The sequence below is a fragment of the Mus pahari genome, chromosome 2, assembly GCF_900095145.1.
Source record: "Mus pahari chromosome 2, PAHARI_EIJ_v1.1, whole genome shotgun sequence".
NCBI classification, from domain to species: domain Eukaryota; kingdom Metazoa; phylum Chordata; class Mammalia; order Rodentia; family Muridae; genus Mus; species Mus pahari.
In genome coordinates this window covers 109,159,605-109,171,207 of record NC_034591.1, presented here as the reverse complement: position 1 = coordinate 109,171,207, position 11,603 = coordinate 109,159,605, and positions in this window count along the sequence as shown.

Here is an 11,603-nt window from a genome sequence, read left to right as displayed (position 1 = left end):
CCCCAATAAAGGAAAATCCCTTTGCTGAGGCTAGATGGGCACATCCAGCCTCGGCCTTTAGCACGGCCAGAGCTAAGATACTCAGGTTGGGTAGTTCTGGCCCTCGCTTCTCAGTCCAGCTGTGCGTCAGAGTTATGAGCAGTCGTTCTTTCTTACTTCAGATTTCTCCCCTGGTATCCATGCCCTAGATCACAGGTGACTCTTGGCCACGTGCTGATGAAAGTGCCAGAAATAGTGCTGTGAGGGCGAGGCAGATCTGCAGGGAGCAAATTAGTCTTCTGCCCTGGGCTGGCTTCCACGCCCTCCCACCAAGGGGGTGGGGTGGGGCTTTTCTCCAGCTTTTCAATTCCAGCCACCCCTCAGGTACCGAGTCAGCTTCATATCATACTTCAGGCTAGATTGGCCGTTTCCTGTCTGTGGAGACACCTGCCCACACAGAACGTCATCAGCTGTGCTGCGTCTTGGCATGGAATTGTTCCTAGTTTCTGCTGGTGGTGTCTTGCCTCTCCGCTGCCTAGTAAGTGTCCTATGGTCAGGGACTATTCCCTTCCTCCTCCTGGTTAACACATCTGCTCACTCAGCCAGGCGTTCTAGCCTCCCTCTGAGCGTATACAGACAGCAGGTGAGGCTAGGGAAGAACTTTTGAGGTCACACTTTGTCCTCAGGGGCTGGAATGAGTCTCAAGGCACCCCGGTCACCTTCACTTGTGTCCCAGAGACCCAGCAGACTACACTTCTCCATCAAGACTCAGCAGAAAAAGCCCAAATGTGGCTGGCTGGTCTTGGGGCCCCTGTAGCTAGAACAGAACTCTAGACTCCCTGCCTGCCTCCTGATTGCCTACTATTCAATACTTAAAAAGTGGTGGTGGCGCTCACCTTTAATCCCAGCACTCAGGAGGCGGAGGCAGGTGGATTTCTGAGTTCGAGGTCAGCCTGGTCTACAAAGTAAGTTCCAGGACAGCCAGAGCTATACAGAGAAACCCTGTCTAAAAAAAAAAAAAGAAAAAAGAAAGAAAGAAAAAGAAAAACAAAAAAGAAAAAGAAAAAAAAAGAAGTGGTGTTAAACAAAACATTCAGCATGGTTAAGAGGCAAAGACTTGGTCTCCACCCAATGACCTTGAACAGTTATCTGACCTCTAGTTTTCAAACCTCTCATCTGTAAAATAGGAATAACTGTAATATTTACACTATTAGATTTTTGTGAAAAAACATAAAAGCACCACATAGAATGTAGGCATCCAGCTGACTCAGTGGGTAAAGGCGCTTGCCACCAAGCATGGTAAACTGTGCGCCATCTCTGGGACCAACAGGGTAGAAAGAATCGATGCCCTCAAATTATTGTCTGCCTTTCAGACACATGCAGTGGCACTTACATGCCTCCCTCCCTCCCCTGAGACTCGAAATGAATAAATGTAATTTAAAAACTTCTTTAAAGAATTAGCATGTACCTGCTCTTCCTCCTGGTCAAGTCTGACTGTGAATTAAGTGTATGCACCTCATATTGGAGGGTGATCCCCACTGTGCTTCTTTTGCAAGCCCTGCCTGAGACCCAAATCAGAAGCTAAGAGTAACCCAGACCACTTGCTGCCTATGCCTTTCGGGAGGCGGAGGAGCCTAGCAGTGATGAGTGCAGCACCAAGCCAAACACAGGATGACAATAAAATCCAGACTGTCAGACTCAAAAAAAAAAAAAAAANAAAAAAAAAAAAAAAGAAAGAAAGAAAGAAAGAAAGAAAGAAAGAAAGAAAGAAAGAAAGAAAAAGAAAAGAATTATAATGTAGCAACAGATTAGTTGCTTGGAAAGTGTGTTATTATCTATATGTGTTTTCAAAATCCTTATGTCATAGAAGATTAAACAACTCTAGGATGTGAAGAGATGAAAGAGGTCCAGGGACTAAGGCAGAGCTGATGCTGAGTGTTTTGTCCTCAGTGACCTGGGGAATTTCTTGCTGAAATGTGCCATTCCCCTGTCTTCCCTGCTATGTCTCGACTCTGGGGATCCTCCATTTCTTTAAGTTTCACCTGTTTGTCATTGGGTTGTGTATTAGTTACTTCTCTACTGCTGTGATAAAATACCATGACCAAGGCAACTTAAAGGAGAAAGAGTTTTATTTCAGCTTACATTTGTTGGGGGATAAAAGTCCATCCCAGCCGTGCAGTGGTGGCGCACGCCTTTAATTCCAGCACTTAGGAGGCAGAGGAAGGCGGATTTCTGATCTACAGAGTGAGTCCCAGGACAGAGAAACCCAGTCTCAAAAAACAAAAAAAAAAACAAACAAACAAAAAAAAAGGAGTCCATCCCAGTAGGAGAACATAGCTGCAGACAGCAGGAAGGAGAAGGGAGCTGAGAGCTCACATCATCCAAAAAAAAAAAAAGTACAAAGTAAAGAGAGCAAACTGGAAATATGGCAGGACTGAGTACTCTCAAAACCCATCCCCAGAAATGCACTTTCTCTAACAGAGCTGTGACACTTAAAACTTCCCAACAGCGCCACCTGCTGGGAACCAAATGTTCAATGTCTGAGACTAAGGGGACATTTCTTATTTAAATCACTACAGGTTGCAAGTAGCAGAAATGGCAGCTCAGACTGCCATTAAGGAGTTAATTTACTATCTCATAAAACCCAAGAGTCTAGCAGTGCAGTCACACAATATTGTGGAAATACTTCTTTTTTTTAAAAAGATTTCTTTATTATTATTATTATTTTATCTAAGTACACTGAAGCTATCTTCAGACACACCAGAAAAGGGCATCAGATCTCATTACAGATGGTTGTGAGCCACTATGTGGTTGCTGGGATTTGAACTCAGGACCTTTGGAAGAACAGTCGGTGCTCTTACCCACTGAGCCATCTCTCCAGTCCGTGGAAACACTTCTTGAGTCAATTAACTTAATAGGGATATCAGCCAGACCTAGAATCTTCTCATGAGATGGAAATAAATAAATAAATAAATAAAATATAAAATAGTCCCAGAAAGTCTGGGCTGATATCCATGTTCTGGTTAGATTATTTATTTATTTATTTATTTATTTATTTATTTATTGTCAATTTAACACAAGCTAGGGTAATCTGGGAAGGCAGAACCTCAATTAAGAAAACGACTTTGTTAGGCTATCCTATAGGCAGGTCTGTGGGGCATTTTCTTACTTAGTGGTTGTAGTGGTTTGAATAGGTATGGCCCCATAGACATGTGATTGAATGCTTGGTCATAGGAAGTGGCACTATTAGGAGGCGTGGCCTTGATACAGGAAGTTTGTCACTGCGATGGAGGGCTTTGAGGTCATTTAGACTATGCCCAGTGTGGCGGCACACAGCCTCCTTCTGCTGCCTACAGATCAAGATGCAGAAGTCTTAGCTCCTTCTCCAGCACAACGCCGTGTTTCCCAATGTGGATAATGCACTAGACCTCTGAACTGTAAGCTAGCCCCAACTAATATTTCCCTTTATAAGAGTTGCCATGACCATGGTGTCTGTTCACAGCAATAAAACTGGAAGACAGTGATTAATGTGGACGGGCTCAGCCCAGTGAGGATGGCATCATCTGTCAACACGTGATCTTGAGAGATGTAAAAAAGTAGACTGAGAGCCAGGCAGTGGCGGTGCATGCCTTTAATTCCAGCACTTGGAAGGCAGAGGCAGGAGGATTTCTGAGTTCAAGGACAGCTTGGTCTACAGAATGAGTTCCAGGATAGCCAGAGCTACACAGAGAAACCCTGTCTCAGAAAACAAAAACAAAAATAACCCCCCCACAAACAAAAAGTAGACTGATCAAGACATAGGGAACAAGCCAGTAAGCTTCATTCCTTCATGGTCTATGCTTCAGTTCTCCCTCTAGCTTCCTGGCCTGATGGAGTTCCTACCTTGGTTTCCCTAAATTATGTCCTGTGATTTGGGTAAGCAGAATAGACCTTTTCCTCCCCAAGTTGTTTTTGGTCACAGTATCTTACTCTCAGCAAAAGAAACTCCTACTAGGCTACACCACAAACCCAGAATGAGTAAAGATACATAATTCCAGCCAAGATCTCAAGTGTGAGGCCAGTGAGATAGACAGTTCGGCAGATAAAGGTACTTGCTACCAAGCCTGACTACCTGGTTTTGACTCAATAACCCACACAGTGTGCAGAGAAAAACCAATTCCCTTGGGTGATCCTCTGATCTTCATACATAGATCATGGCACAAATTTAAATAAATATATTTTTTAAATGTTTTATCTGCGTGTGGTGTCATACACCTCTCATCCCAGCACTCAGGAGGCAAAGGCAGGCAGATATCTATAAGTTTGAGGCCAGTCTAGTCTACATAGTGAGTTAAAGGCCAGGTAGGACTATCAAAACAAACAAACAAACAAACACCTAAATCTTAAATGTAAAAGTCTCATTGGCCCAGTTTGACCATAGGTCTAGTCTTGAACCAGTCCTTGTAGCCAGAAAGTTTGGCTCTCTCTGCTCAGGCCGTGGTCATGTGGCCTCTCCCAGGGTCAGGACAACCCCATCTCAAAACAGGCTTCACAGGAAGAGGGAGCAGTGTTCCTTTTCTAACCAGGGCTGGCTCTGTTATAGGAAGGACCCAGAGGGGAGCCAGACAAACACAGTCACTGAGATGAGGGGAGATAGAGCTTTGTTTCAAGCTTCTAAGAACGATTTCTGGATAAACAGAGAACATCTCCAGCACCTTGAGCCCTGTAAGGGAAGCTGCTTTCTTCCTGTTGCCCCTGGTGTTCTTTCCCTACAGCTGTCTCAGTTCTTGGCACGTCCCTTCCCCACAGCCCGGGTCTGTGACTCTGCAGAGGTCCCAGAGCAGAGGAAGAGGCCTATCAACCAGGACTGCAAACAGAGCCCAACTCTGGGTAGTTCATGTGAACACAATTCCCGTCAGAAGCAACATCAGGGAGGAAAAAGTGGCTGTGGCTCAGGGCTTCGGAGGGCTTTAGTCGCGGAGTAAAGGAATGGAAGAGTGCCTCTCAGCCTGATGGACACATCACAGTGGACCAGAAAGGAGAGGAAGGGAGGGGGGAGGGAGGGGGAGGGGAGAGGGGAGAGGGAGAGAGAGTTGAGAGGAGATGGAGGAAGAGAGGGAGAGGGGAAGACATTGAATGGTGGGGGTTGGGGAGGCAAGGCAGGGATCAGGGACCAGGTACAACCTTCCTGCCTCTAGGGCCCCACCAAGGATCCACTACTCACCAAAGAGAGCAAGTGGACAAGGCTTGACCCAGCAGGGCATATTTTAGCACTAAACCAGAGCACTGACTCACCTTAAGAAGGGATTTCTTGGCCAGGCTGGTGGCATATGCCTTTATTCCCAGCACCTGGGAGACAGAATCAGGAGGATCCCTGTGAGGCCTACACAGAGAATCCCAGGCTAGTCAGGAAGACATAGTGAGACCCTGCCTCAAACAAAAACAGAGGTAGATTTATTGCCTAGCGAGAAGACCTAAGGATCAACCTTGATACCAACTGGAAAGGCCCACAGAGGTCCAGCTGGGCAGCAAGGGCCTAGACTGTCTGGTCCCTCTGCCGTTGCTATCCCTGCACATCTTGCCCTCAAGAACCTAGGAGGAGTGGACTCTAAGCTGAGACATATTCTCAAGAGGGAAGGTTCTTTCAAACTCAGTAGCCAGATGCCAGCAGGTGGAATAGCATAGCAGTCACCCTAGATAGACCCATGGACTCTCTCACAGGATGACAGAAAGGTATGTTGGTTCTGGGGGCTCTGGGGTGTAGACTGCATTGAAGGTCACGTCAGCATCAGCTGAGCCCTTCCTCCTCCAACTCCGTCACCCTGACTCATGGCTCAGCGGCTCAGCATTAGCACACTCATCCCTGTTCCCCCCCCCCTTTCCAATATTCAGGATGCAGATGCCACTTAAGTGAGGGCAAGCTCTAATTAGCTTGGAACATCAGGATCAAGCCCACTGCGGCTGACAGCAAGATAAATACACCCAAATGGCCAAGTGATTGCCAAGTTGGGTTTTATTTTGTTCTTGTAATAAGAAGCTACAGCAAGGGTTGGGGGCTTGTTATCTCTGGCAGGCTTGATGGATGATGGGGTGTCTGGTCCGCCAAGCAAATGTGACTTCCGGGCAGCAAGATGTCTCGCACCACCCCCACCCTGCTTCCGCCCTCATCAGAATTAGCATAAACCTTCTGGATCTCCTTGGAAGGCCTGCTTCAAATGTATCTTTCAGGAGGCAGAGTCTCACCCCTTCTCCACCACAAACTAAAAATCTCAGATTCTGGGTTAGAGAAATCTTTTACATGACTTTCTGTTTTTAAAAGTTTCTTTGTGGGCTGGGCATGGTGGTGTGTACCTTTGATCTCAGCCTTCTGGAAGCGGAAGCAGGTGGATTGCTGTGAGTCTGAAGGCAGCTGGTCTACTTAGAGAGTTCCGGGCCAGCCAGGGCTGCGTAGTGAGACTTGCAGCTGGACAGAGGATCTCAGAGTAGGGTCCTCCTTTCCTGTGATTGGAGTTTTCTGTGGATAAATTGGTTCTCAGGGCACCTGGGAAATGTGCGTGGGGCGAGGACAGAGGTGGTATAGGTAACTCTGAAGTGGGCAGAGTGTAAGCACGAGAGGGGACGAAGAGCAGAACAAGAGGGAAACTGAGGCAGCCTAGCCCTCAGAGCTCACCAGGCAGACAGCCTGAAGGGATAAAGTCAGACAGGATCTTTCCCTGCGTTAAACTGTTTTGTTGTCTGAATCTAAACATCTCCAAGGCCATCAAGGCGGAGTGAGATCTGCTGGGGCCCCCATCTTTCCCCCTCTTCTTGAACCTGCTGATGCCCTACTAGGACCCTAAGTGCAGAACGTTGCCTGAGGCTGTGCAGTGAGACGAACACTTGCTCAATAAAGGGGTAAAGTGGTGACCAAGATGAGATTGACAAATGTTTCTAGTGGCTTCAGCGTCAGAAAGCCATAACTCACCTCTCTCAAGCTCTCCCATGGAAGAGGAGGGGCCTGGAAGAGAGAGGCTTCTGGGTGGGGTTTCTATGGAAATGACTACTTTTGCCAGAATTTCTGAGATAGTTTTTATGATCTTGGGCAAAAAGTATATTCATTCTTTTTCATAGCAAAAGGAATTATAAAGAAAAGGACTGAGTATATGTCCACGACATTTTCATGTCACGTTCATTTGTTTTGACTTTTTTGAGACAAGGTCTCACTATGTAGCTCTAGTTGTCTTGGAACTCATTCTGTAGAGACCAGGCTGGCCTTGAACTCAGCTGAGATCCTCCTGCCTCTGCCTCCCCAGTGAAAGCCACTTTAAGGCTAAAGAGGTGACTCAGTGGTTAAAAGCACTGGTTGCTCTTACAGAGACCCCAAGTTCCATCTCCAGCATCCACACAGTGGCTTACAACTGTCTTGTCTGGAACTCCAGTTTCAGGGAATTCAACACCCTTTTCTGACTTCCAAGGGCCTCAAGTGTGCATGTGGTGAACTTATATACATGTAGGCAAAGTACTCATTTCAAAAAAAAAGACATTCCAGAGCTGGATGTGATAGTGTACCTATCATCCCAGCACTTGAGCGGCTGAGGCAGGAGGATCACTGTGATAGAGGGCAGCCTAGGATATATAATAAGACCGTTTCAAAAATGTAAAATAAATAAACCCTTTATTTATGTGCATGTATGTTTTCTTATGTGAGTTTCTATGTCCCACAAGCATGCTCTGCCCTCAGAGGCCAGGAGAAGGCATTGGATCCCCTAGAATTGGAGTTATAGGTGATTATAATTCACCGTGTGGATACTAGAAGAACCACCAGTGATCACCACAGAGCCATCTCCCTAGACCCTGCCCCATTTTGTGGTTGATAAGCATGGTAAAGTTACATAGAACTAACCACATGTGCACACACATACATATATACACATACACACATATGTGCACATACACCACATACATACATACATACATACATACATACCACCCATGATTTCTCTGTAAATTTTTTTAAATTTTTAACTATTGGGGCTGGTGAGATGGCTCAGTGGGTAAGAGCACCCGACTGCTCTTCGGAAGGTCTGGAGTTCAAATCCCAGCAACCACATGGTGACTCACAACCATCTGTAACAAGATCTGACGCCCTCTTCTGGAGTGTCTGAAGACAGCTACAGTGTACTNACATATAATAAATAAATAAATATTAAAAAAAAAATTTAACTATCGATTTATTTGCATGAAAAGAGTCGTGGCCCACATGTGGAGGTCGGAGAACAGTTTGCTGGAGTCACTTCTCTCCTTCCACTATGTGAGTTCAAGGGACTGAACTCAAGTCACCAGGCTTAGCAGCAAGCATGTTTACCCACTGAGCCATGTCAGCAGCCACCCTTGCATTTCTTCTTATGACAGCGTATGATGACTCTATGATGATATTGGTATAGTTCATGAGAAAACACAACTCTCATTTCAAAGGGATGAGAGACAGTTTATTCCGAACTTACTTGACCATGGCCCAGGAACACAGATTCAGGCCATCTCAAATTCCACGTTTTAACATGGAGGCAGTTTCATAAAAGTTTTTCCTAGTTACAGAACAAAGAGGAGCGAATACATTGGTGGTTATAGCAAAGTGGGGAGAACTCTGCTTTAGGTCATAGACAAAGGAGTCTTTTCGTACATTGCAAAGAAGTGGCACGTGTTACTCACTGCATGTTATGTCTGGCTCAGAGGTGGGCAAGAAATGGCTATTTAGGGGGCTAAAGCTAGCCCAAGGTAAATTGTAATTACCCTCAAGACCTGTAACATCCTAACCTTTCCACATCGCTTTAGTTCTGCAAGCCTTTGCAGACACAGCGTCTTTCCAGGAATTCTCATACACAATATAAAAATCGTAAAACAAATCTAACCCTCAAAACAGCCTATCACTGGGGCTAGAGAGATGGCTCCACAATTAAGAGCTTTTACTGCTCTTATAGAACAGTGAGTTCACTTCCCAGCACCCATGTCAGGATCGAGACATCGCCTTGTAAGTCAGGCTACAGGTTGGCCTCAGCAGAGACCCACACACACATGTGCTTATCTCCACACACGTGTACATGACTTACAATAATACAAATACATCTTTAAACAATCCTATTACTTAACAAAATGAACAGATAAGTGAATGGAGCCACCATGGGCCCTGGTTTCGGCTCAGGGTTGATAAGGACTGTGGTGTCTGCCAGAAAACCAATGAACAAGGGACAGGGAAGGCTGGGGAAACAGAGGTGGGTTCTGGAAGCCAGCACTGCCTTGGTGTCACTGAGAACTCCCTCATGCTAGTGTAGGCTCAAAAGGTTAAAAAAAAAAAAACAATGAAGCCAACTGAAAAGGAAACAGAATCATTTATTAAAGTTCGGGAGAAAAACCAAGGCAGGCTGAAGATTTCTGCGAGGAAGGAGATGGCTCAGAGGAAGAGAGAAGGCTACACTCTAAGTCTAGAGGTAAGTTCAAGCACTTACATTGGGAATGGAGCGTTGAGGAGGGAGAAAGAAAAAGAGAGGGAAAGGGAGGGAGGAAGTAAGGAGAGAGACAGAGACAAACAGAGACAGACAGAGACAGAGAAAGAACACTGAAGTCAGAGAGGAGTGTCTGGGTATACGTGCTTAGGAAGAGAAAAGTGAGGCTTTAGCTAGAACTCAGGACAGCTGACAAGCTGGTCCTGGAGGACCTGTGGGCAACTGCAAAAGGGCGCTTCCGGACGGCATAAACGATAGATAAACAGTCCCTCCAGGGATAGAGAGTCTTGCTTCCCTCTTTCTCAGCATCTTCAGGGGCCCAGCTCTCCTCCTGTGTAGTGTGGTACAGTTGGGTTAACTCTTATGATAAAAGACAAAAGTTTGCCTTTGTCACCTGATAAAGATTTGGGTGGTTTAGAATGTCACATCTCCACAGGGGGCCAGGGGAGGACCCAGTTTCTTTTCTTTTGGTCAGAAATCACTTAACAGAGCAAACTAAAGAGAATGAAAGGAAAAAAAAAAAAAGAAGAAGAAGCTAAATCTACAAAGTAGCCACGTTTTCCCAGGAGGAAATGGCTTTTTCTTAATGCTCCTCTACAAAGCCCACTAACTCCCTCTCCCTTTTCTTGTCTTATTTGAAATCGGGGGAGGGACAATTGTGATTCTTCCTCTCTCTCTTTTCTCAGGGTATTTAAAATTCTAAGAAGGGTAACTGTCTCATTGTCCCCTTTCTTAAAACTAGTGTGGGAAAACAGGAGGTATGGTGCAAAGCTGACTGTGAAGGGGAGGAGACACCTTTAATGATCTCCAGGCTTGTTGATTGTCTAACCACCACCTAAGGACACCCAGACTTAGCACACCCGCAGTGGTGTGTGTTAGGGTCCTGGAGGGACCCATGTTTACCACTAAATAACCCCACTATTTGTTTTCAAAAGTTCAGCTGCAAAACAATCTGAGAATCAAGGAAAACCCGCAATGTCCTTCACAGAGTTCAACGGGAGAGTCCTTGGGTTGGATCTTCAGGAGAAAGGGAGAGGGAGAGAGAACACGTGGGGTCAGGGCTCATAAAAAGGTAGGTTGTCTTATTTGGTATGTTCAGGTAAGGTGAGGCCAGCTGGTCAGGAGGACATGGCTACGACTAAACATTTTATAATGTCATGGTGGCGCTGTCCTGTCATCCCAGCTCTTGGGAAAGTGAGGCAGAAGGATCTCAAATTGGAGGCCACCCTGAGCCACATAATACCAGGGTAGCTTTAGCCAGATCTTGTCTCAAAGTAAAACAGATAAATAGATAGATAGATAGATAGATAGATAGATAGATAGATAGATAGATAGATAGAAGGAAGGAAGGAAATGAGCAGGACAGAGTGGGAGCATCCCACCCTACCCCAGATGCTGCGCAGGGCAGTACCAGTGTTAATTAGAAGGTGAAGGTCATGGAGAGTAATGCAGACTAGTAGCCTACTTTTTTTTTATATTATTTTTTATTAGATATTTTCTTTATTTACATTTCAAATGCTATCCCGAAAGTTCCCTATACCCTCCCCCCCCCCCGCCCCAGTACCCACTCACTCTTCTTGGTCCTGGCCTTCCCCTGTGCTGGGTCATATAAAGTTTGCAAGACCAAGGGGCCTCTCTTCCCAATGATGGCCGATTAGGGAAAGATTAGTCAAGGCAGGGTCAACAGGATGGGCTAGTTTGGGTCACTTCAGAGCTGGGGCATAAACTTTACAATAGTTTTCTTCCGGTACCCACCTTAATGGATAGGGTGGGTGAAAGTGGTTTAGAACACCTGAACCTGGGTGCTAGGAGCCAGGGCTGGGAAAGAACTTTGGTCTGGGTCATTTTGCATATGAAAGGGTCTCCTAGGCTAAGCTTAGAGGGGTGGCCTCTCCAAGGTCAGCAGGGCCCCTGTGTGTCAAAACAGTGAACAAAAGCAAGCCTTCTGCATCCCGCTGGGGGTGTGTAATCCACCCTCCCTCCCTTCCTCTGGTCCTTCTCTTTGTCAGAGACTTAGTGGTCCACTGGTGGTCTGTCCTGTGCACACACTTTCTTCCTCTCTGCTTTGATCACTTATGGGGTCTTGTAGCTTACCGTACAACACACACACACACACACACACACACACACACACACACACACACTGCTGCTTCCATCTCTCTCTCT